This window comes from Drosophila biarmipes, chromosome 3R (genome assembly GCF_025231255.1).
Source record: "Drosophila biarmipes strain raj3 chromosome 3R, RU_DBia_V1.1, whole genome shotgun sequence".
NCBI classification, from domain to species: Eukaryota; Metazoa; Arthropoda; class Insecta; order Diptera; family Drosophilidae; genus Drosophila; species Drosophila biarmipes.
In genome coordinates, this window is record NC_066616.1 from 27,902,944 (window position 1) to 27,930,923 (window position 27,980).

The 27,980-nt window shown below is 40.4% G+C and overlaps 1 protein-coding gene across 3 annotated transcripts in view; it reads right to left on the reverse strand.

Moving 5' to 3' along the window:
* The window catches only part of LOC108024611 (extracellular serine/threonine protein CG31145), a 71,497-nt gene that overhangs the window by 41,040 nt on the left and 2,477 nt on the right, over positions 1 to 27,980 (reverse strand). For all 3 annotated transcript variants that reach the window (XM_017094637.3, XM_050888408.1, XM_044091108.2), the window contains exon 3: positions 14,044 to 14,075. The gene's annotated coding sequence lies outside the window, so the exon portion shown is untranslated. The remainder of the gene's footprint in view (positions 1 to 14,043; positions 14,076 to 27,980) is intronic.

The following is a 27,980-nucleotide window of genomic DNA, read 5'->3' on the forward strand; positions in this document are numbered from 1 at the left end:
AAATTAACAGAACGAAGTGAAGGGAAACTGCGCTCAAGTAAATAAAACTGCCCCACTTTTTGGCCAAAGGCGAGGCCGATAAAAAATGTTTTTCCCCCGCCGCCCCGCTCGCGCACAGAGATGCAGAGACCCAATTTATATATTTCAGCATTTGTTATGGCTCTGCTCCTGCTCGTTGGCTGATTGCAAGCGAAATGAAAGTTTAGCAAGGACATTGTGGATGCGTGGACGGGAATAAAAAATAAATACAATAATACAATGGGCCGCTGGGACATTTACAAAAATACATTTAATGACTTTCGCCCATCGCCGCGGAGATAAAAATGGGGGGGAACCCCGAAAAAAAAAGGTCCTTCGAAATGAGCAAGGCCGAAAAAGTGTCCTTAATCTGCTTAAAAGCGAAGCTCTACCTATCAGGCGAAACGGACGTGTGCCGCGAGCATCAAAATTAACGGCAAGAAATTTAAAATGTAATTGACAGGCCAACTGACAGCGGCATTGGGCAGCCGCCCAGCCTCCAGCCTCCACAGCCGATCCACAGCCAACGGGGCAGTTATTAAAATACGCGCAGCGACACACGCGGCGTATACGCAATGAGGCAATGAGGCATTGAGGAAGCGGAAATGCAGCATTAAATGGGAATAAAACAGGCTGCCAGGCAAAATGCGGCACAGCGCTTAAGGACACTTTGGCCGAGCCGCGCGCCGCTCGTTGTGGTTCGTTCGGCGTAATTGCTCTCAGCGGAGGGCTTAACGCCGCACCACCCGCACCACCCACCCACCACCATCTCCACCATCTGAACCACGAATGTCCTTGGTCCTCGGGTCCGTTTGTCAATGCTTTATTTGCGTTTATCGCAATCATTTCGACGGCCGCTCTTGGCCCCGTTAATATGGCAATTTACATTTACATTACTTTTATTACGCCACCGCTCCACGAATTAAATCCGTTTAAAAGGGATACGTAAATATGCATAAATACACGCACATTCTGTCATAATCGAGTTGTGCACTTGTCAGGCACTCCAGCTCGCGGTTATCGCATTTAATTGCTGCCCCGAATGAAACCGAGAAAGAAAAAAAAAGGTTAAATATTTTAAACGAGCAACAAATGCCAGGAGCCCCTAATGCTGATGCCCCGGGGCTATGGCAATTAGAAGCAATTGCTACTCTGCCAGCTGGCAAACTGGCGAGCCAGCAAGCGGCAACCGGCAACTACCAACTTGCAACTGCTGACTGCCACTGGGCTGCAATTTCACTTATTTCACGTGCAACTTGGCAACCGACGAGCGGCGACGACGGGCGACGTCAGCGATGACTGCTGCCACTGCACTTGGCTCCCAAATAGCAGCCCTACCACTAAACGCTGACGTCCCAGTGAAAGGTGAAGGGAAATGGAAAGGGGCAGGGGCAGGGGCAGGGAAATGGTCGGAGAAATGGTCGGGGAACGGGGGCAGAGGTTACGTTGCAGATGGAATGCTGCATGTGGCAGAGGTAACAATAAACGTAAACCCATGACTGCCAGTCGGCGGAAGCAGCGAGGCAGCATGCGAAGATTTCACTTTCATGTTTAACTTGGACCAACACACTTGTTAAAACAGTCCGACTTACTTAAGTTCAAACTTCTCGAAAATGTTGCAGCAACAACTGTTGGCTTACTTGTGCAACGAGGTAGTTGAGCTTCGCATATAACAGGAGACTTTCCTTATTACTTCGCTTCAGATCTTAACTTGGTGAACCCACTTTAAAGATGATAATATTCAATGTTTTCATCTTCCTCCTCTATTGTTAATAGTTCAGGCTACACAAATATTTAGTACCAATATGAAAGCAAAATATTAAAAGTACTATTTAACCATGGTGGTATAAATCACATAAGATAGAATCGATTCCAGTCCATTTATGTCCTAACTGGGAAAACTAATTTCAAAGATACCATTTACAGATTAACAGATTATAATACAAAGATGTATTATTTTCTAAAAATGAGTTCAGCTTTTATTCATATAAATTCTTGGTTATTGTGGCTGCCCAAATAAAGTAAATACATTTCAAAAAATATTTCTTTTGCATAAGATATAGATAAAGAAAAGCATTTAAAATTCAATTAGATATACTAATATTCCAGTAACCCTATAATACATTTTCCTCAATATAACCTCCTAATTGCACCTTTCGGTTTGGGTTAGGCAGGCTCTACTGTGAGTCCACATATCTCTCGTCACCATCTGGCGTCTCCACCTCTTGAGTTGCCGCCTCGCACGTGCATTTGTAAATTTGTTCGGCCGGGGCAACAATGCGTCGGTGGCTCTTCTTCCACCTTTGGCGACACACTTTGAGTCTCGAATTACCCCCAGGCATGCGTGGCGTATTCGGTTGCTGTTTGACAATTTTCTCGTCTTTTTTTCTCAAAACCCTGGCAAGCTGGCATTATGTGACACGGGGAGGTAACAGGGGAGAGGAGCGCTTGTCATAAGCAACGGAAAGAAAACGGCGAAATAAAACAGGAAGAGTGTAGTACTGAGTACTGAGTACTGAGAGCCATGCAACGTTGTTAAAGAAAAGTGCAAGCGACACAGTGTGTCCACTTAAAGCAGGCAACAATGTGTGCCACCGATGGGAGCCCCATGACCAACCGGCAGCCAGCAAGCAGTAACTTTGGCAACAGCAACAGCAACTGCAGCATGCAGCAGCGGCAGCATCAGCTGCAACATCAACTAACAATTTTGAGGCATTGCATAAGAGGGCTGCAAGGCAGCGATGGGTCCGCCATCCACGATCCACGAGATCGAGCGTGGGAGAGGAGCTTAATTATCAAAAAATGCAAAACAAAGTCGGGAAGAGCAAAAAGGTTCGTTGATATGCGATAACTTTTAATGGGCCCATAGAGTTAACCGATTGTCTCGATTGGCAAACTCTGATGCAATCTAATGTGGGGAAAATTCCACAGGACAATGGTTAGGAAAACATATAAGGTTAATATTATTTTATATAAATTTCTTGGCTATGATTTCCACATATATTTTATTGTATTTCCAACAAAACTTGAACTTCACGCATCTGCAATCACTGATCTAATAACCAATATTAATGCACACCAATTTGCCCAAAGCTGATAATTAACAAATTGAAAACAATAAATAAATATTCTCGATTTGAATAAATTGTTTATTCAAAACTTACATGGCCACAAACAAAAGCAATTTGTAAGCCACAAGTTGTGTGTACTATATGTTTCAAGTCCTCCGCCACCACCGCCCATTTCCCACTCGATATCTGAGCTGGCGAGGAGTTCATCGAGAAAACCATATGATAAGCAACATAATCAATAACTCGAGTGAACTTTTTGCCCACTTTTCATGTGGGGGAGACGCTGCTGAATGGAATTGTATTGCTGGGAAGCCCTGGAACCCAGCAACATGCCGGCCAGCAAACAAACAAACAACTGCAACTGCAATCAATTGCACCTTCTGCCGCATGAATGCGTGACTGAATAGCAGCACATATGCGCTGGACTCATCGTCCGAGGGGTTAGCAGCCGCACTGTCTCCCCTCCTCACCCTCCGGGGAGCCGGATAACCCCCAACCGAAACCCCCATCCGAGCCCCTCCAGTACCCCTCTTAGCTGACCAGTGCGGTGGCTGAAATGGCAGCATCGGGTGGGGTTTTATTTTTTCCTCTCGCCGCACTCAATTCTTCCTGCAGCTGCAACTGCAATTCAAGTGCATTGCAATGCACAACCGACTGACTCTGGTGCAGTGAAATTATTTCGGAATTCTCCTAAGACCGCTTCTATTGTCTATATATACAAAGCTGTCCACTTGGAACTAACAGTAAGGACCCAGGGAAATTCCCTCAGAGTAGGGATATTATATTAAAAGATTTGGAATAACAAAAAAGTATTTTTATATGTAGAAATGGAGGCTGAATTTCTGAACCTAAAAAATCTCATAAGTTAGGCGCCATAGATTAGATACAATTCTTTAAAAAGTTTTTAAAAATTATTTAAACAATTATTTTTACACAATGATTATTAAAATTAATTAAATATATTTTTGAAAATATATTTGGAAAGCACTCATATATTTTAAAGTGCATCTATAATATCTGTGAAGTGTAATACTATCTGTGAAGTGTACAAAGGTGCAAAAATGTATCTTTATTGTTTCATAACCCTTTAATTTCCCACCTGTTATAACCAAGAATTTCATTATTAAACAAGATTGGAGAATATAATTTAAATAATTTAAATGCTAAAATACTGAATGACATCCCATATTCTTTCTGTGTGCTCGTAAAACTGGAAAAGGGAGGCCGTTGTGAATGTAAGTGAATGAATATGGGGGCGTGGCAGGGGAGCGTATCCGAAGGGCGTAAACGTAAGTGCGCGTTATGTTTGCCAACGCCAAATGAAAAGGACCGGAATCGTGAAAAGCAGAAACCCAGGAAAAAACAGAAAAACCCGGCAAATGCAAATCACACACATTCGCACATAGTGTCCCTGCCCGAAAGGTGGAACAGAGAGGGGGAATCGCGGGGCAAAGGGACGGAAGGCCTCACAATAGAGACTCTTACTTTGTGGCTGGTGTTGCTGGGCCCTCGGGGAACCTTGACAATGATATTGATTTGCTGTCATTATTGTTAGTTTTTGCCACCCGGCGGCCATGCCACGCCGGCCCCCGCTGCTCGGAGTGGAGCGTGTGCGAAAACTGTTTGTGCTCACTGTCGCCAGCCATCGATCCAGTGCGATCCTTTGGGCGGCCTTCGTCCTGCGGCACCCGAAGTTACAAAATTTGAATTTACGCTGCGCGCCCGATACGCGAAATTGAAATTGTTATTTGTTGAGGCAACTGTTGGAGCGGGTGGCGAATGGGTGGTGAATGGGTGGTGAATGGGCCTGCGGAAAAATAGAAAACTTCGCTGCCAGAGTTGCCATCCCCATCATTGAGTTGCCCTGGGGGATGACCACTCAGCGTGGCCACGACTGGTGTATCTCGTAGCGTACCGAAGACTTTTAGTGGAATATTTTTGCACGGGAAAACTGACGTTCCCACCCCGGTTTCCCTTCATCACCGCCAAGCGAACAATTTCCCCCTGTTAGTTTTCACTGGCAGTTATTGACTTTTTCCAGCGGCAAACAAATGCAATTTGCATTTTGATAACATTTCCCAGCAGCTGTATTTTAATTGCATTCGTTCAATGCAAGTTTGCTCCACCTCCGAATGGCGGTGGTCCTCCTCCGGATGCCCGGTCCTCCAGAGTCCCGGACACTCTGCACGGCGTCGCGACGGGGGCAAGACGTAACGAAATCAATTGTCAGGTCATCTGTCAATTTATTTGTTATTTCCCGCCAACTGTCAGCTGTCAGGGCTGCACGAAGCCCGGCCGAAAGGCAAGGCAAGCAGCCAGCAAACAAAACAAACACAAAACTTAATGCATTTAATGTGCCGAGCAACTTGCAACAAAATTACAGTCACGGACAGGCGGACAAGAAGTCGGTAGCTCCAGAGAAACAAACTCACCGGTGAACAGTGTAGCAAATTGGGGAAAAATTGGTATCAAAAGGGGTTATATTTCGTATTTACTCACGATTTTAGGTGTATATTTCTGGGGGTTAGGACTGACTTCCCAATATCATGTTAACTTTTTTCTTTACGTTAAAGTGCTGTTTTGCCAAAATGTAGTTTCTGATATCACATGATAAATAAACATTACATTGTGAAGATGAACAATTTAACTTAATGTTTACTACCTTTATGAGATAACAAACTGGTACCTTAACCTCACATTGAGAAATAGGTTTGGGTTCCTATTTAAACGTAAAGGATCTTCAACTATTTTATTATCTGGTTTTGTAATTCTTATAAGATTGTTTTTTTGGCAAAATGTAGTTCCTAATATCAATAGCTTAAGTGACCATCACATTGTGAAGATGAACAATTAAACTAGAGTTTAGCTTTATCTGACTGATAAGAAACTAAACCTTAACCTGACATTGAGATTATTATATATATTTAAAGTATCCTTGACTCTTTTACCAACAGGTTTTAAACTTCAAACTATTTATTTTAATTTTCTTTGAAATTTTGCATATGGTGTACATATTTTTTTGACCCACTGTCCCCAAGCTTCGGAAAAGTTCAAGAGTTCGCTTTGTCGCGCTTGTGCAAACAAATGATTTGTTTTAGCCGCTCTTTCAGCTCCGCCCGCCCCCTTTTGCCACCCAGGTGTAATTGCCACACGACCAAAAGGCGTAGCGAAATTAGGCAAACGTTTTGGCCAGGTTTGTTTTCCCTTCTGGCCGGTTTGTTTGCCTTTTGCCATTTGGAAATTATCGAGTTGTCGCCCAGCTGTGTTCGACGTTCATTGGAAATGCAAATTTCCCGCCGAGCAGGAGAATCTCAAGTGCCTGGCGCCAAAACAAATGATTGGCATTATGTAGTTTGACCTTAATTAGTTAACAATGGAGGCCCGAGCCATTTCTTTCTCTGTTAGGCAATGGCCTGTGGGCGGCTTGTAAGAATTAACCGCACCAATTACACGCACAAAATGCCAAACAATTAATATGAAAAAAGCGCCCGAAGGGTGGGGAAAATCTGAATTGTGAAAATCTATTTGAGGGCGCCGGCATTTTCAGTTTGCCATAAATCAAATTAATTGAAATTAATGGTTCACCTCGCTTCAAGTGCGCTCACGCAAATATTTGCCCAGCAGATTTGGTGTTTTTTTTTCTTTGGTTTCTTGTTTTGGGTTCGGTTCTTTGGGGGTGGTATTTGCGTTGGCCAGAAATTGGAAGACTGAATGGTGACCATTAAGCATCGGGGGCTGGCCCACTAATTATTTTGGCTTACACTCTCGGCCCGAGCGTTAATCCCTTTGAAGCGAAGCGGGAAAAAAGGGATAAAGCCAAGGATTGGACGGGGTTTATGCGGCTAATTAATGTGACATCTGATAGGACTTGTAATGGCAAGTGCGATTGTTTATGCAAATTTTCGACAATGGATTGGATGGATTTGCCTTTGCTCTATGCAAATGCCCATTCAACAATTGGCTGTAAATTAAAGGGACATTTTAATGAGACATTTAACAATTAAATTGCTGATTTATTGGGGGTTGATGGCAACCTATTAAATATGCTAATTTGAATAGCGTTTTTTTTTCGATTGCGGTTTTATGGCTAGCAGTTTTTGAATACAATTTAATTTTTATTAATTTATGTTAATGTAAAATAGTTTTTTTTTAATTTTTTCCATGAACATGGGCCACCCATAAACGATCTATGCCATGGCACATCCTTTTCATTAAGCTCTGTCCCGGCTTTATTTGAACTTCAAAGGAACGTTTGTCAAGAGCTGGCGGTGGCGAATTAATGAAATGTTTGTCAAGTGCGGTTTTCTGGCTGTCTGCCCCACTCTCTCTCCGGCTTTAGTTGACTCATTAAAATGATTTAATAAGGGCCGGCCGAAAGTCCGTAAACCGATTTCCCCGTTCGATGGAAGTAAGCCAAGTTAAAAACAAACAGCCAAACAGACAGACAGGCAGACAGACAGACGGGGGGCAATGTAATTCATCAGAAATAAACGTGGTCATTATGTAGTTTATAGTGGAGGAGGGCCAGACCTCACCCATGAATAATGAATAAAACAGATTTTTGCCGCTTTGCCAAATAATTCCTGGGCCTATTTACCATATTCAAAATTCATGGAACCGCCAGCCAAATCGCATTCAAATTCAAATTCATATGCCATAATGGCAAGACATATGGAAAACTTGTGGGTGAGGTCGTGCCTACACGATTCCCATACCCATATATGTATGGGTATACTTTGAAAACATCGCATTTTCCAATCAATTGAATTTCAATTTGCATAATTTTCTGTATGTCAATGTAATGTGTACGAAATTCGATTATTTTCCATTGAATTGAGCTGAAGACATTACGAGTGGACTAAAAGTGGACAAAGCGGAGACCCGAGCAGCTCCTCATCCTCGGCCAGACAAAGGGAGGTGGCCAGGATCGAGGATATTCAGGATACACAGGACATGGGACGGAGGACACGTGAATATGCCAACACCCAAATGGGTGTGCCATGGAGTGGACAAACATTATTGCAGAATTTATTTGTATTTCAGCTTGTGCGTGGTGGGTGGCTGTGTGGGTCAAAGGGCCGGCAACCTGCCCACCCGCCCATCCATACATTGTGACCTCAAAGTAACCCAAAACTCGCAAACGTATAAAATGCAGAAAAAAGGAATTGTTGGATTTGCGTGAAAATGTTAGGGAGCAAAGCGAAAAGGATCCAAAAAGCGAAACAACCAATAAAAGGCACGGCCGGTTCCATGCGGCTCGTTTCAGCTCTGAAAAACTATAACAAATGCCATAAACAAACAGAGACGGTCGAAAAATCTAAATATAAAATGCAAAAATATCGAACTGCGGATGCGCTGCAAAGAAAAAACAATACAAAGTTGAATTTGAAATAAGAACTGTAAGTTTAAAGCTTACCAAAATGGAAATATTCAGTCTTTATAAATTTCAAAAATATTTTTCAACCGTGAAAAATAAAATAAAAACTTATATTTAAAAAATGAATACAACTTTTTTGATTAAGTGAAATTTTCGAAGCAAAAGTGTATTATTCCCATTTGTATTATAATAAAGTATTTTCCAACAATTTCTCAAGAAAACTTTTCGTCGTTTAACTTTAACTTTGCTGATCCTCAAGAGCCCTCACTTTCCAAGAAGCCCTGTTTGCACACATTCCCAACCCTTTCGTCACGAATTTCCAATGATTTCATCACCGACAGAGCCACTTCGTAGTGAAAATGCTCCAAGGACTCCACAGCAAAATCAAACAATGTGCGTGTCCCTTTTTTCGAGCATTTCACACGCCCACATAACCCAGGCAGTGCCTTTAAAAGAACCCAAAAAGAATTAAATTGGAAAAGCGTTGGCAGAGAAAAACCAAAAAGAAGCAGTAGACTAGTGAAAAAGGGTTCAAATGTATTTACAGTCGTTCGGCGAAAGGGGAACCCCCCTTGCGAAGCACGAAAATTGTTTTGCGCCAATGTGCAGGGAAATGCAGAAAACACGCCAAGCAGCCCGCAGCGACCAGACAGGCAAAACACTCTCGCCCAGACCCAAAAAAAAAATACCATAAAAAAGCAAAAAAATACAGGGAACCATAACAAAAAAGAGAAAAAAGAAAATACAGCCAGAAGTTTTGTGGGACAGCCGCAAGATTCGAGTTTTGACCGCTCCCCATTCGGGACTTCTTTTCTCGCTTTTTTTTTCTGCGGGGCACGCGTGTCGTAAAAATTTAATTAAAAAATAATTTTGCTAACAATAAAAATCAGCACCGGGGCACTAACAGTGGATGATAATGATGATGTTACAAAAGAAGTTGCCGAACCGCAGGCCAAATAATGATTAAGCATACGCAGTGGTGGCCGAGGCAGGCGCGATTGCCACGCCCATTAGCCGTGTCAAAATGTGCGAATTATGTGGCCCGAAACAGTGGGCATTTACGGCCAGGCTTTTACTTTCGGTTTAGTTGGCTTTCGGCCGGATTTCAAGCCGAATCTCGCCACTTTAGTGTCTCGGGCTGGGGGAAATTATGATGACGACTCTTTATTGGGCCCAGAGCCATTGTCTGCTGCTGCTCGGGACCCTGCCAACTGCCCCCTGCCTTCTGCCTCCTTGTCCTTGTTGTCCTGACAGCTGAAGTGGCCCGCCCGGATGCCTGGATGCCTGGATGCCTTGATGTCTGAATGCCTGGCTGCCTTTCCTCACAGCCTTCCCCTAGCTTTCCCTTTTCCTTGCCCGCCTGTCGAGTCAATAAAAATTCAGTAAAACGCTCTCGACATAGGCTCAAGGATTATTATTGCTACTTTATGACAGTTTATGTATTTTTCCCTTTGTGTGTGTGTCCCTGGGCTAGTGACAGCGCAGATTTAAAAGGTTATATACACAGGGATAAGGTCGGTAGTGTGAAGTTGGATAGAATGGTGAGGATGGTTGGGATGGGCAGAGACAGCCCAACTTGTAAAGTGTTCGGAACGCAAATTGCTTCCCTGGGACGACTGCCAGCCGGGGAGGAGCCGAGCGGAACGTTTTGTAGTCAATTTCACAGATAATTGGAATGCCTAGAGGATATGGGGCGATGAAATATTTACCAAATCATCCAATACTTGCGCTCTACAAATTTTACTTCAACCGAGAGAGTATTCGGGATTAGCTGGTTCTTAGCTCTCAAGAGTAATTACCAAGCAAATGTGTAAATATTTGCCTGAAAGTACTTAAGTACTTTATTCTAATTTTAATCTTTTATAATTTTTTGATAAAAATACAAATATAATATTATCGGATTTATTGTAGCAACGCATATGTTAAATAAATTTCGTAAAATTCTGTGAAGAAATGTGTCTCTGAGGATAAATTAATGGCTCACTTGGGTTTCTTGCTTATCGGGTTATTTCTCCAACAGCTCTGCTAAACGTAAATCATTTCCCAGAAATCTAAGATAAATAAAGGAGTGTGTGCTCTTATAATTATAGGACTTTTTCAAAAATAATTAATTTCAACACCAACTTGACATGTGAATGTAAAAACCATACGGCCACAAAACTTAAGACTTACTTAAGTTTGCAAAGGATTGTTTGCCAGCTTTTTTGCAGCAAACTCAAACAAAATACTCCTTGAAAAGGCCAAAGCAATAAACTTCTAGCCGACCCAAAAAACTCAGTGACAACAAAGGCATAACCCGCACAAAAAATTAACCAAACTCTGCGCAAACTTTGCCAACAAGCAGCAATAAATGCAACCAACGTGGCCAAGCTAATTATGCGCTTCCTGCAGGGGTTTTGGTTTTCGGTTTGGGCGGAAAAACAAGAGAACAGGCCAAATCTGGTCGGAAAGACAAAAGCTCTAACCTCAAACTTTGACTCTGACTTTTGGCCCAATTATGGCCACGTTTCAATGTCGGAGTCATAAAATTTGCATATTTCCCCGGCTCAAGCTTTTTAATGCTTTTTGCCGTTCATTTAGAGCGATTTTTTCGTGTTTTCCTTTTTGTTTTATTTTATTTGCGAGGCAAAATTTAAGCCGGTCAAATACGTTGACACCTTCGTTTTGATTCGGCAAATAAGAGGGGGTTCCCGGGAGGTTGGCCAGCAGAAGAAAACTCGCTGCTAATTGCAGTGTCGAGGCTCAAGCAAATGGCTTAATTACCTTGTATTCCCCGGTTGCTGCCGTTGTTGTTGCTCGACCTTTGGGGAGCCAGTTCATTTGCATAATTTGGCTGGGTTTTTAATTTTCGGCATAGCATTTCCCTCGCCATTTTGCACGTAACATTTGCATAAAAAGAATCTGCACGCGAGGCAATCAGCATAATTCCCCCTGCAAACATATTGAGCCGAAAATCACTGCCAAACTGCGCCACCGCCAGAGTGAAAACAAATATCTGTTAGCCGAACTAAAGAAGTAAAAGCTGGTGGAAAAAATATGTAACGAATTTACTACAAGCAAAGTTGGTGCCCTAGCCGGGGCGATATTTGCTCATCAAATTAGTTTTCTTGCACACGTTTTCAATTTTCGGCAAACGCTAAAAGTTTCCGGCTCCACTCAATTTTTCGAAGGGAAGTTCGGGTTATATTTGCCAAATATTCGTGCGTGTGAGATAGCGTACATACCATGCATCGTAAGAAAAATTATACTAAATTAAATATAGATTAATCTGTTATAGGCAAGAAAATTAACTGGAAGCGATGCTTGAGCAAGGAAAATTACCATAACAAGGACCGATTTCTCAATGTCGTGTTAATTTGAGTCACTAATTTGGATTTCTCAATATTAAGTTATATTTCTTCTTACTCTTACTCTTAACTAACTCTTAACTATCTCCAAATTGTATAGATTTGTGATACTACATTTGATGTTCCTAAAACTGTAACTTCATGTTAATTTTATCTGACAAATATTTAACCGAAACATTAACATGACATTGAGAAATCGACCGCAACTTAATAATCTAAACAATTTCGAGAAAATCAAATCGATTTCTATCCTTTTTTCTCCAAGTGCAAGCACGCACAGCCGATTGTGGCAAAGGTTTTAGCATTTCAAATTTGAGTAAACTGGTATGAACCCCTGGGAATTTCATTTGAATTCCGGTAATCCCACACACCCCCTACACCACCGCACCATGCCCATCGAAAGCCAAACAACAATAATGAGAGTGTACAATGGCATGCATAAATCAGCTGGCTGGACAATGCCACATGGCAAATGTTGCCAAAAACTCTATTGTAAGCTCATAATTGCCAACTTCCTTTTTGACATTTCCCCGAAAACCCAACCCACCACCCACCACCCTTCGATCAGTGCTGCCAAAAAGTGGGTCAAATGTGCATAATAATTAACAACATTTACAGCTTTCAAATGTAATTCCACCTTGCTGGGTATCAAAAATAGATTTTTCCCATATTTACATTTGGCCAACATTGCGTATACGCCATGGCAGCCATTTCAAAAGGCAAATAACGTGAGCAAATGTTTACTCATTTCCCCGAATAATTCGGAATTGTTTACCATTGATTGCGATGGACTAGCTTCTAGCCAGGAGAGCAATAATTAATTGTATCGCATTTAAATCGAATAGGTTTTATTCGCTTTTTTTCACTCCTAGCAATTGGTTCATTTGTGGCATTAATTAGGGGTTTTGTGATAAGCAATTTGCATTTGATAGCTTATAGTTTTGTTTGATTGATATATTGATATGCAGGCAATTAGGATGGTCACCCACCAACGCCCCCGCCAAATTTCTGGGAATATTGGTGGCCATATCATATTTTATCAGCCTTTTGAAGTCCCTGAACCCCCTGAGCATTGGCCGGATTAGATAACAAAGATGCAGAGTGCTCGGGCTGGTCGCCCAGTATCCGGTGGGCTGTGAGCCATGGGCAAACATTTACTTAGCTCTTGCCCCCTGCTGAAATATGCAAAGCCAAACAGAGACGGCAAATTCAACAATGTTTATTTGCGACTCTTGTTCGCACAAATGTTGTCATTGATTATGCACGATCCATATGCGCAGGAGAATTTTCGGGAGACGGCATTCGTCAAATTTTGAACCAATTTACAAGCGCTTTATTTGGCCCAGCCCAAGCTTTGTATATAAATAAAATTTTTATAAACAAACATTTGCCAATTGACAAAACAGCCACCGAAATCTGGGCAAATGTGCTAAGTAAAAGTGAATTTATTTGCTCTCAAATTAAGCAAATTTGTTGATAAAGGTTATTTTTGGTGGCGAGTGTTACAGTCAGGCACGAATTCAAGGAAGACAGCTTGCCCAATATTGGCTTAAAATAATTTATCAATAAATTTAACAATAGAAATGAAGCAAACCAAATTTCAGGGACTCTTCCGAATAATTTGTTTCTAAAAATACAACAAGTGTGAAGAATCTTTCAAGTTAAAATACTGCATCTAAAGGTTGCCCGCAATAAACTTGACTGTTTTAATTGCCAGCTACTTCACCTTGTTTTATTATTAATTTACACAATTTGCACATATTACGTTATGTTTGCTTTGCATTCATCAACAATTTGTTGCCAAAGCCGCAGAGCCACTTCGCAGTGTTTTTTTCTTCACTTTTTAAATCAATATTTAGCAAAGGTGTTTACATTTGCATGTGCGAGGTGTGGAAACAAAAGGTTTTCCCTTATTTCCCTTTTGTATGCCTATATACTTACAGTTTGGTATACTTTTGTAGTGCTCTTTGTACGACTGTGACATGTTAAAGCCCCGCCTGACACACACAGAACAGCCATGAAGCCCACACAAAAACCATGTAGGGTTAACAAATTATTTTTTATTAGAACGCCGGCACATGACCAGGCCTTAACGAGACTTTTGGCCAATTATCAGGGGCTTGTTGATGAAATGCTTGATGGAATTGTGTGAAAATGTGCCGTAAATAATGGGGGGCATAGTGTTTGTGTTTTATTTTGATAAGGGGTAGCAGAAAACCACTAAACTCACCTTTAAAGCTCAGTGTTTCTTCTGGGAAATGTCTGCAAAGAGAGAGAGAACAGGGAAATTGTAAACTTGATTAATATGCAAATGCCGAGCGGGCTTTGATTAACTGCTTAACCCAGTTTTGGTTTCGGTTTGTTTTCGTTGCCAACTTCCGCCTACAATTGGACTGGGGAGAAACCGCAAAACCAGTTTAATGCACTTGATGTGACACATTGGTTGACAGGCTGAGATTCGGCTTTGGTTTTCGGGGTGTTTGAATGTTTTCATTTAGCAAACCGGTTTGGCATCGGGAATTGCACAAGAGACATTTGGCGAAAAAAAGAAGCTTCAAGTACCCGGCATACCTGGCTAATTTAGATAATGTGTATTAATTTCAACCAGTTGTGGGCCACTCTTTAAGGCGGCTTAAGCGTGGGTGGGTGGCAGTGAGGTTCTGCTTCTCCGGGGACTGAGCACTGAGCTCTGAGACTGGGTCACTTGATGATGTTAAGCGGCTTAGACGTTAATTGAATTAGTTTACAAGTAGCGCCCAACGTGCTGTTTGTGTTTGTGCTTGCGCTGCTCGATGCATTGGGGCAGAAGGCCCCTTTAACCCCCCACTGCCCCAGCGCTTAACCCACTTGTACAATTGCACTTGCACTTGATATACAATTAGATTCTTTGTAGCCGCAAAAGGCAAAAGCAACTTCAGCTGCCGCCGCTGCTTATGCAGCTTTTCTCGGCTTTTCCCCAGCGCCACGCCACTCCACTCTAATGAACTTTTAATTGTTGGCATCTTGGCAAACTGCTTACATAATTGAACTATCGTGGTCCGCCTGGTTAATTGTTTAATTAAGCCATTAAAACGCCATAAAAATAATAAGAAGGCCTAAGCGAAACCAGAGAGAGGCTGCTCTTTGAGCTGAAATTACCTCAGTTGGCCAGCGGAATTTCAAGTGGCCTTTTGACATGCGACACTGGCACCCCGAACAGGGTCTGGTAATTAAAGTCAGTTATATAACGCTAGTTACTAAGAAAAGAGAAATGTTTAGGCAAGTGAGCTTATCAACTTACAAATGAGTTAGAAATATTTTAGTTGAAAATATACCATAATAGAGTTACTAAAATACCTATAAAATGCAATTTAATTGATTTTAGTTTCCCATCGATTTTAATTGCCTTTCCTTTGCCTAACCATAAAAACACCTTCATTACGCAATTACTTAACCACCCTGAAAGTAATTTCCCTAATCCTTAAAACATCGCCTAGAGGTCTCAATTAACCTTTGTCAACTTTGGCATCATTTCCTGCACCTTTGGCAGCATTTCCCGCCTTATGGCTATGCAAAAACCATTAGCCGCCTGCTCATAGGTGAATATTAACCCATATTCAAAGTGCTGTAAGCCATCTCGCATTCGCGTGACTTGTCAAATTTTTGACAGACAATGGCAAAGAAGCTTCAAACGCCGCAAACATCGCCCAACAATTAGATTGCCCGGAGAAAATGCTATCAGCAGAGGGTGGCTGGGCGGCAGGGCTGGGGAAATGGAATGGAAATGGCAACAATTGCTGTCACCATGACGATAAACGATAACAAATTCATTAATTAAAATTTAAGTGCACAACAACAAAGGAAAGATTGCCATGCAAATGGCTTTATCGCCTTTCTGCGCACAACAGAATTGATTTGCATGGCCGCAGCACACAAAAAGAGTGGGTTTTAATATGTATCAAAAAAGAAACAATAACATGTCATGTAAATTACTCACAAATGTTCATCAATAAAATCGAAAAGCGCTAAAGGGGTAAAAAGAAAATGATATACTACATATGAAGAGTTGACTGAAGCACTTGAAAGTTATCCAGCAATAATGGCGAATTTCAATAATTTTCCAATTTGTTTTACCGGTAATTTTTGTGTCATTTTAACATTTTTCTCGCACTTTTTTCATCAAGCAGTTTATCGTAATCACTTTATGGGCTGACTTTGTTTTCACTTTAATTAAATTTTATTAACATCAGCAATTTATGACGCTTTTTTCTACATCAGCAAAGGTAACCACAAACACGGCAAAACCATAAATTGATTACATTCGAAAAATCATCCAGAGGGTGAAAAACAAAGGAGAAAAGAAGCGATTTGTACAACAGTTTTTGGTAATAAACAGACTTACGTTGGCTAAAAAATATTAAGCTACTGGCGAAGGAAAAAATGCATATACCTAAAATTCTTTAATATGCTTAAGCCCCAAACTAGATTTCTGTATAAATCGTTCTTCTGTTCGCATAAGCCGTTTGCATCAAAAATTTGCATATGTGTTTTAAGACTTAAAGCTAGGAACTTAAAAATATTCTTGTGTTTATGTTTTATAACTATACAAAGGCAAGTATTCAAACCCAGAACAATGGAAAATAGGCTTATTTTTCTGATTGTATAAAAATAGGAAAGCCTCTTAGGAAGGAGAAAGGCTGCTTGTTTAGCCAAGCGGAAGAACCCTTTATTGCCTAACTAAACACATAACATGGCAATTATTGCATTTACCTGTGTAATGGCTCTATCTCTAACCTCTATTCAAAAATTCATTTGCATATCAACCGTGTGCATACGCCCCGTGTGACAATTTCATACAACTTACTTAGATCTGACAAAATAAACCAGACAAAGAAGACCATTTGTACACCCAATCCCAGCAAAGGGAGAAAATGAAATACAAAAAAGTGAAATAAAAATTTGAACAATAACAACGGATAAACCAATTTAAAAAATACAATCTGCAAACCAAATCTGCACACACAGACGACATGGCATTTTGTATGGAGCGAGGCAGCCAGACAGACAGACAGGCAAGAGATGGCTACATTTTAAATACATTCATGCCATATAGTTTTTGTGCATTTTTTGTGCTCGCCAGCGAAATTGCAATGTGTGCCAGGGGCGCCGATCAGGGGCAGGACGCGCCCACACCCCCCTCAGAAATCCCATTTTAATTGTTTAAGTGTCAGCAAAGCCAAAAATAAAAGTGCAACAAAAAGTGGGGAGGGGGGAAAAGGGAAAACACAGAACAAAAAATTAAATAAAAATCAAGTGGAAAGTGTGCAATGCTTTTAATGAATTCAATAAAACTCGGATTGAACTTGCACTATTTGGCGGATGTGGGGTCACATCCTCTTTTTATTTTATTCTCCAGCTGGCATGCCGCAAGGCCAAATAAATGTTAATGAGGAGCCCAAAGAATCCGCTTATGTTCGATTCGCCGGGATAAAGAGCAGGAAAATGAGCAGTTAAAAGCGGAGAAATTCAGATGACCGGGTGGGACGAAGGCCCTTAAGTGCTACCAAATATATTTACCTCTCCGCTTCTCTGGTATTTTGTTCTTTTTGCCGCTTTCTTTGCGCTGCCTTTGGCTGAAACTTTCGCTCTGTGCACACACTAATTGAACTTTCATTGAAACGCAAGTCATTAGAAAGCGAGAGCAGAACTGATTTTCCACGGCGTCGATAAAAAGGAAATGGAAACAAATAGCCGGCCGACAAATGGCTGGGCTGGCTAATTCAAAACTTGACAATGGCGCTGGATGAAACTTAATTAAATGCTATTATTTTATCGCCTTTTGTGCGGCTAATTGGGTTAAGTGCACTGCGCTTATCGACTTCAAACTTCCTGTGACTAATCAATCAGTGAAAATATCTACGCATTACTGCGCTGAGCGAGTAATGCAGTTGTGCGAATTCCCACATGTGCACATATCTACAGATATATTCAGACATTGCACATTGCAGTGCAATTTAATTAGAGCAGGGCGCACACAGAGATATGGCGAGCGGAAGGAAGGGAGTCTGCAGACCGTCTAGAAACCGAAATCGACGCTCCAATTCAATTGACAACATGACAGCAGTTTATTTTTGGCATAAGCTAAACAAAAATAGCAAAAACGATAAAGCCCAGAGCTGCAAGATACTTGAGGGGAACTCCGTTGAATTTGGCTCTTTTATCAAGCTGAAATTATGTTCTATAATGACTTAGAATTTTTCTTCAAATAATAAATACCCTTCTATTGTAATAGTTGTTCCTTACAAAGTTCTTTTCACTTACATAATAAATACCATGGTATTTTTGGCATTCTTTTTTTAAATCTTATTGATTTTCAATATTTTATAATGAATAACAAATAAAATATAGTTCAGTAAAAATAATAATATGAAGCTCTCCTCATATATTGACTAAGTTCCTTTCCTTAAATATATATTATTCTATTGTAAAAAATACCAATCAATAAAATTGGAGTCTTAGTATTTTTCTTAAAAAAATAAGAAAATTCTATAACTTTTTAAAATATTGTTTAATAATTGTAGAAATTTTTTAAATATGCTTTAGCTCAAAAGCAAATTAAAACTTATTATTTAAGTACCCTAAAAATATAAAATACCTTCCAGTGAGGCCTTACTGTACCCACTACCTAGTCCAATCAACACGAACCCCCTATTAATAGCTGCTAAATGAAAAAAGAGCAGGGAGAGTGTCAGAGAAGCCCCGAAAAATGTCACCTTGCATAGCGCAAATATTTGTGGGTTTTTCTTCCCATCGCCCCCACTACCGTTCTAGTCCCCCGGGTGCCCGCCAGGTGGCTTTCTCGGAGGTGTGAATAGTACGAGTATGAGCGACCGCAAAGGCAAACACAACGCAATCGCTGGCCCGGCGCTGCTGTGTGTATATTTAATGTAGCTCAACTAAAACCAAAATAAAAAAGAACCCAAAAAAAGAGCAGAGCAACAGCAAAAACAAAGACAAAACAGGCAAAGGTCAATATTGGAAATTGATAAACAGCAGAAGCGCCAGTGGAAATCACCAGTGGCAACCGGTCGACGGCAATGGCAAACAAAACCGAAATAAGAAACCTGAGCTCTATCAGCTCCGCTCAGTCCTTGGTGGCGGTTTCATAATTAAAAGCAAACAATTGCGTTTTTTATTCTATGCCAAGCCATACCATTTTCCGGCATTTTCCATTGACCACAAAACCGAAAACGAAAATTCAATTTTGAATTAATTTGTTTTGCAGCAACTTTGTGGCAACAAATACGATATCATCGTCAGCGGCAGCAAGTTCTTCGGGGGTAATAATAACGCGGGCTGGGCTGGCTGCCTTATAAATAGGGCGGCTATTTTTAAATTGGAACAGACCCAAGGCAAAAAAAAAGAATGCTCTAATTCGGTTATTTTAAAATAATTCACCAAGAAGGCAGGGCGCGCAGTTAATCAGCATAATGAACATAATCAACTTGGCTTTGTTGCCTTAATAATCTCCATTTTAATTAATGCAATTTCGCAGCACCCAAAAAAACAAATTGCGCAAACTTTCAATTACTTTTGGATACGATACCCTATAGAAAGGGTTTCGTTTTCCCATCAACATCGGCCCCTCACCCGCAACTCAATCACTCAATGAACTTTTCGAGCTTCTTCGGCAGAAAATAAAATCAACTATAATGTTCAGTTGGTCATGATTCGAGGCCGTGCGTAAAATTAATTTTACGGCATGTTTCTGGCCAACACATGTGGATGTGCGGATATGTGGCTATGTGAATTGGCCAAGAGGCCAGATCCGAAATGAAACTCGACTCAACTCAACGCAACTCAGCTGGGCTCAACAAAAGTTGGCTGCTGCTCGCCTCTCGAGTGCTTTCCATGTGTTCAGTGGGTTTCGAGCAGCAGTTAAGTGCATTTATTTCACTTTATTTTCAACATTTATCGACATTCTGCACTTTATACTTATTTTTTTTGCTTTGTTTTTGCAAACCAAATCCGCAACGGAAGTTGCAGGCAATCAGCATTTTTTTGTTGTAACTATAAATGGAAAAAATATTTTATAAGAAAATTTGCCCAGCTTTAGATGGAATTGCAGTAACGCAAATTTAATTTTTAGCTCGGTCGCTTCACGCTCCAGCAAGGCCAAACAAAAAGCAGCAATAATACAATGCAAAACAATCTGTATATATATAGGTTTTTTGCCGGGCATATCATGCGATATTACGAATAACATATAGCGTATATAGCCTATAGTATCTGCCATATCGGCATGTCAGTGTCGCTGGCCGGACACATTTATAGCTACTAGCTGCCGTTCTATCTCTCAATAAAATTTTATTGTTTCATAGTTTCTGTTGCGTCGAGTATCGGGCATTCAAAACTCAAAGGTTCGGCGTTGAATTAAATTTGTATCTGCTAGAATTTCCCTAAAGCACTTGCCTTCGCCCGAGGAATGTTTGTAAATAAAGATTTAATGGCCAACAACAGGCGTAATTACATCAACGCAGGGGGAAGCTTCTGAGAGCTAAACAAATTATTAGCCAAGTGCATTTCTATCTGTGAATTGCAGTGAAAAAAGCTAACAGAACAAATAGTTTTCTAAATGCTGATATACTAAAATATTGTACACATTTCATTTAAAAATACATTGTTATGTCAAAGCTGTATTTTTTATATTTATTAAATAGTTTACTAAATATATAGCCCACTAGAATTAAGTTGTATTTTTGTGCAGTGCTTTGGGGAAAGGTAATTCGAATCGGATTTTGACTTTGAAACTCAATGCTCTTAATGGCCCAATAAATTTGCTTACCTAAAGGCCTTCAACACTGAATGTCAGTTCGCAAATGCATCTATTAGCCGCAGCTGGTTGGAAATTCAAAGGGAAAAGTGAAATAAATAGGCACAAGTCAGCGAAAAGTGCTTGGACCCAGACTAAAGTGCAGTACATAGACAAAAACAGGTATTTTACAGCCATGATATCCGTAGTTTAATTATAGCCCAGACATAGATCAACCAATCAAGGGAATTCTCCTGCCCGCTGTCGATCTTCATTTAACCAATTTGGCTTGACTTCCACTGAGTTCTCCAAAAATAAAACACTTTGACGGCAAACTCGTCAGTTGGACAAACCACGCAATTTCATTACAATTCAATCTGGCTGGGGGTTAATGGTCAAATGCAATGAAGTTCGAGAAGTACACACTAGGAAAAACTAGTTTTGGGACATATATAGGGTTTTAAATACCCTATGATTAAATATAACATAACTTTAAAGGAAGTTGAAGGTTTACTTTGAAGGTTTTTCTTAGATTTAAAATGATATATTTCATAGTGAGCATACCTTAAGTTAAAACACAAAAATCTCATTAGCTAAAACCAGTTATCTATGAGTGACTTCCTGAGCTAAAAATAATAAATGTGCTTTTACTTAACCACAATCGTATATCACTTTTGACACCTTGACACCTAATTGGTCTCAAAATGTATAACCTAATGCAGATTTATGAGGCCAAATATTTTTCAAAAAATACCAAATGCATATTTCCCAAATATTTTTCCTTCGACAACTTTGTTAATATTTCCAGCTTTAAAGTAAAGCATTCATCTATTTTCTATGCTCTAACTTAAAGTTGCATAAGCTTGGGTATGCAAAGACACCTCCAACCATTACTCATTAGGCAAACCCAACTGGAATTGGTTCCAACCGAAGGTGGCACCTCAAGGTGGCCGCCTGTCTGCCCTTTGTTGCCACACACTCTAGGCAAAAAAAAGAAGCAAGCCCCGGGGCTGTGGGGGTCATGAGTGGGTGGACGGATGGCAGGGGTTAAAGCTCCGGCCACGCCCATTTAGGGCTGAGCTGCAGCTGCGCTGGTTAAGTGTGGATATTTTAAGGCTGGGCTTTGGCTGTGATGCGGTTGGGCTGTTGCCTTTTTAAGTACGGGTATTTGAGAACCCGAAAAAAATAGCAGAAAGCCAGAAACCGAAACCCAAACCCAAAGCCGAAAATAGAAAAAATAAAGGAGAGTTATAATAAAGAGTACTGTGGGGGCAACTCAAGCATGGCCAAAACGATGTTGCTGCAATCGCACGTAAAACGCACGCTGGGAGAAAGGTGCAGAATCACAACAGTGTTGTGTTTTGTTGGCTTATTTCTCGTCCGCCCAGACATTCTATAAGATTTAATTACAACCTGCAAAAAAATACGAAAAAAAATAGGGAGAAAAAACAAGAAAGAAGCTAAAGAATCTGGCTGCACATTTACGCTTTTGTGTTTGCAACCTTTTGACTGCCTAAATGCTGCCCCGTTTGTTGGCCCCCATTTCTCGGTGGCATTGTTCTGTTTCAGTTCTGATTCTGCTGCCTCTGCCCCGACTTCTGCACTTCTGGCCAAAAAGGTTTGACACAGTTTCGGGGGCCATTTCGCTCGGCTCTTTAAATGGCATTTAAGCCGGGTCTACTAGATGTCTTCATTCATCAGTTAAGAGAGAAAGAATTAGACAAGAACGAAAGCTGTGCCGAAAATTCCGAGTCATGTTCTGGAAAGCGTAACAAAAGCCGCAAGAAAGCAGCGGCCAGAAAGACAAACTGTATGTGAGTATCTGTATCTGTATCTCGGTAGCGGTAGTCTACTAAAGCCAAATTATAACTGACACAGGAAAATTACACACAGAGAGAGAGACCCACAGACACATAAAGGCATTTTAATAATGCGTATCGTTTACACTAAACAAAGTAAGTGCCATAAGTTTTATAACTCATTAACCTTTCCGAGCGGACCAGAACCGAACTTTCCTCCCCAGATGTTCTGGGCCTGCGTGTGTGTGTGTGTGTTTGCCCGAGTATCTGTGTTTGCCCCATCGTGTGGCGTTCTGTGTCACTGGCTCAGAAAACACAGAGAGACAACAAGAGCTGACAAGACCAACAATGGCAGCAGCCAAAGTCTGGCCAAGTATCTATGTATCCACAAGATACCACTCGCATCTGCTCCGTTTAATGCGCTTCATTAGCTTAAGCTGCGAACACATCGCACAATGATTTTCACTTTTCCATCCAGGCGGCCTGTTCAAATTATATTTCTGATTAATCATGCACTCAAATGATATTGCTTGTGTGTACTTTGTATGGCCAGTTAATGAAAGAATCTTGACAATGTGCGATGGAATTCCGATGCCCCGTTAACGATCAATGCAGCTCACAATAATGGGTGAAATGGAATCAGGGCAATGACCGATTAGAAAACCCTAAGTGATGTGGCACTTCTTAAGACCCGGTCGGAAAATGGGTGCAGCAAGTGGAGTTTTATGGTCATGATTTGGGATTAAGTTTCGGTATTAGACAGCTGTGGGAAAAATGAACTTAGCCCAAGAGAATGTTATTGGAAATTTTATAATAATGAAACGTTGAAACCAAAGTGTGCTTTTACATTAAAATTTCAAATTACTCATTGAAACAAACACTTGCATAGCCATGCAAATGAATATTTATGCATAACAATTAACAAGAAATTGTGTTTCTTAGGAGCTTTGTTAAAACAGAAACTAATCTAAAAAATATATCTCGGCGAAAATAGAAGATAGAGTTCACATAGTCATGGTAACCTAAACAATATAGGGTTTATGAAAATCATTCAACCAACATAAATTGCTTTGCTGCATTGCATTTTACAACTGGCGGCAATCAAAACAAACATAAATAACCACTGGAAGTACTCTCTCCCCGACTGCCATGTATGATCCAACAACTTTAACCTGGGCACAGCCCATCCATACCAAGCAGCACCTCCAGAACTGGAAGCCCGGCCGTGTGGCATGTGCCATGTGAGGATGGGATGCTTCCTGGTCGTCGACGAAACAGAACCCACGACTTGGGACGACGCTCTGCATACTAATGCCCACTAGAACCGGCGAGCTATTCGAAATATTTAACACCGTTTTCGGAGGAATTCACTTTGGGGTGTGTGACTGCTCTAAGCTCAATCAAATGGGCGACAAAGTCAAAGCCAAAGCCACGGGGACAAGGCGACAAGTTTAACTTGTTTCCAGCTGAATATCTCAGCATAATTAATGAGGAGGCAGCGAACAAACTAATTATTGAAAAGATACTCGCAGCTCGGCCAAGTCGAACTGCGAAACGAGTTCGTGAATCACTCGGAACTCGGCGTCAGAGGAGGCTAGTTACCTTTTTATGAACAACAATTGCAGTTTAGCCCAAGAAAATTTCATTGACACACTTTTTACTTTATATCAGCTCTTTGTTTATTTTATCTTGAACTCTGCGCCTGCACGTCAAGAGTCGGAAAATAATTGTCTTTTGAGTTTTGGCCATTGAAAGAAACTGGTTTGAAGACCAGGCATGCAGGGAAATCCCCTGGAATTACTGATTAAATTTATTGATATTAATTTGTAGACATGACAATCGGTTCATCTCTTTGATTTTTGTTATCCCTTAAATTGTTATTCCATAATACCTTTAATTGATATAATAACATTATTATTTCAACTGCTTTATTGCAATTGTTTGCCATTCTGTTAACTCATTTAAATTCAATGCAAATCTTCGATCGCACGTTTCTATGTGGTTTACATACTATTTGCGTTCTTTCATGTTTATTAAAGCCTTTTGTTTTATACGTTTGATTTCGGTATTTGCATTGTTTTTATACCGCCGACATTTATTTTGACGGGGCTTATGTACGCAGCGCGTTTTTTTAAAACTTCAAAATTTAATTTCCTGCTGCCGGTAAAGTCATTTTAAAGTCGATTTTTTACGAGGTGCAATTGTCATTTGCCTTTGTACTCGGTATATTTTAATTTTTTTTTTTTTGCTCGGCCGGGGACCTGATGCAATTTATTTATTAATACAGCACAAATTTATTTCGTTTGAGCAAAAGGGAGCAGTTGAAACAAAACTAAATCCAACGAATGTTACATAAAACGTGACATTTGTGAAACTCACAATTTTATTCCATTTCGTTTTTTTTTTTAATTTTTGGACCTCTGTCTGGTGATTTGTGCACTCGTGATTGTATTTACCATTATTGTTGTTACTTGTGATTGTTTGTGCCGTGCACGTTTTGTCCCACGCGACATATTTTCCATACTACATTTGCACGAAAAGGTAAATCACTTAAAATCCTGATATAAAAATAAACTTTATTTCATTTTACAATGCTTTTACCTCGAATTGTTTTATATTTATTTTTACAATTTAGCTTTAATAAATTTATATAAACAACAAATCCCAGTCGAGGCACACAATGCATATATTTTCTTATTAATCAAGATTGTATATTACTTCTTATTAAAAATTTCTTATCAATATACTGTTTCTTATCAATAAAAACAAAGCTTCGCGATTGCTGGAAATTCCTTATAAAGTCATACAACTTTTGGCGATTCCAAGAAGTTCCATAAAACAGAGCAACAAGTGAGCTTTTCGAAGGACTCTACCTCCTAAATAGGACAAAGCTCCTTGAAACATTAGCGCCACCTGGACAAAGCTCCTGGAGGCAAAAAATGAAAGACAAAGTCACTTTCTCCACCACTTGTAGAAAGTTCAGATGCCATAAAAATCCCATTTGGCACATAGAAATAAATATAATAAATAATTTTTCAATTATTTACAGTTTACTCATAACAAAAATAAGCTGACCTCTTGAAGAGCGAAAACAATTACGTTTACACACTTTTTACGACTTTTATAGTTTTGTGCGTTGGCCAAACACGTTTCGCTGGCTCACATTTATTCAAATATATCATTTTATTTACTTTTAACCAAGCAATATATTTTTTACGTTAATAATGCAATAAAAAACAGCAGTCATTCCAAACAGAAACAGAACTCGAAAAAAGAGGAAAACCGTATAGCCGAAAAAATATGCTAATAAACCGGTCTGCGGGTGGGTCAAACTAACTGTAAATCGGTCTTCAAACGACGACGTTTAATAAATATTTAATAATTGCCCACGATGCATGCGTCATGAGTTTGTGTTTTTCCTTTTGTTTTTAAATATATACATGGCGTGCTGTTAACAATGCCGAGCTTCCCCTTTTTATTTACAAAATTTCCAGCCCTTACATAAATCGTGGCCAACAACTCATCAAACTGAATGCAATTAAACGCTGGCCAACAGCATTAACTATGATTGATCAAATGATATATATATCTTTCTTTTGATGGAATATGACAGATGCCCCGCCGATGATGTGATAAAAACTTGCGTGATTCCATGTTATTTATGGACTTCAAATAGATAATGAGTTGGCCAAAACGGCAACAAAGGCATAATCACTTAAATGGAAATGATGTCCTACATGCAATTATCAGAGGAAGTGATTGAAGTGCAGCACGAATCAGTTGAAATTAGTTTATATTAAAGGCATACACTATTTCGTAATAAGTTTTTGATGTATCTCAGGGATCCCTTCTGTAACTCTATATCATGAGTCGAATCAAAAGGCGTGACAAACTCAGATTTCCCACACGATCACGGCCCCTGCACTGTATAAGTATAGAAAATAATATTTTTTCTTCCCTTTTTTTGTGGCATATTAAAAAACTATTAGACGAGAAAACAAATGGCAAAACAAAAGCTACAAGCAATGCGAACTCTCAATGGGTCGAATTGAAATCGAAATCTGAAATCCAAAACAATGCGGCAGTTTCACGCGATTTTTATGGGCAAACTGTCTTCCAGTGTGAGTACGGGTTTTGAGCACCCGACGAATGTTTGTGTTTGCCATACGACTTTGGGTTTCCAGACTGCCTGAGGCACTGGGCATTCGACTGGAGTTGTGCATGAATGCCACCAGTGTGTGTAAACAAAAACCCCGAACGGCTCGAAATCGTGCTGATTAATGTTCCTCCACTGGCGGCGTCGGCGGAGAAAATTGCAAAACAGCAAATGGCATAGGTCAGTTACACTAATTGAAATAGAATGTGGTCGGTCGGTGGTTTTTCGTGGGTGCTTTTGCTCTATATCCGCAGAATACTAGATGGTTTATCTCAGCCAGCGTGGGCCACTGTGAGGGGCAAGTGCTGGGAGCTAAGTGATCATCATTTAGAAAGCATCGCCGCATCAACTCCAACACACTTCCTTTCACTTAAGAACGCGTAGTTTACAGAGATTGAAGTGAAAGTAAGGGGAAATGAGTTGGAGCAAAGCTCATATAGGAGAAATAAGTAAAACAATTGTCATGATCATATGTAGGTAATTCGTATTCCAGGGAATGATATCATAACATCTTTATATATTAAGTTACCTATCACATCTAAATTGATTTATTTTAGTAATAAAACCTATACAAAGCACATAAATCAAGTTAATATGCCATCTCATTGCCCTGAATATTTTTTCCCACTGTGGCAAAAGATCTAGTTAGCCCGAAATGATAGAACCACTCACCTCATGAGAAGATCATTTTTATGGTTTCTTTTTGTCCTATCAATCCCAGATCTTTTTATAGCTACAAGCTAACATCTAGAATTTGCATACATTCTTAGGGCGAACAGAAACTTTCTAAAGAAGTGAAGAACCTCAAACATGACATCAACAGGTGTCTAGCCCATAAGTTTTAAGAACCATAGAGCTTTAGGATATGGAAAAGCTATAGGATGGAGCTTTATGCCTTCGGCGCCTGCGGGAGTTTAACGAAAGTCAAAGTACAGCTGATGACAGCTGAGCGGAATCACGTGGTGGAGCTTTTTGGGAGAGTATTTTGGGGGTATAAACTGCCAAAGAGAGAGAGAAATTCTGCACAAGAGAGAAAGCTAAGGATACGCATGTCCTGGAAACGTCAAAACAAGCAAAAGCTGATTATAAGACGGCTCGGGTGGTGTGGGTTTGTTATTGAGGCCCGACTCCTTCACTTTTGCCCTGATTAGAGATGACTGTCTGCCACTCCCCTTTTGGCCCCCTTTTAAGCAGCCCCTCCCCCTCCTGCGATTGCACCCGGGGACTTCAGCTTTGATTGACACGATGGAGTGGCGAATGCATCACTTGAGACAATCAACGGGGTGCGGAAGTGGGTGGCGTGTCCCCTGGCTGAGACTCTGGCAAACAAACGGCGACCGGGAGACAAACTAATGAGGCGCCAGGAAGCCAGGGCAGCGAAAGAAAAACACCAACAAACCGCTCGAGCGGAGAAAGCAAGT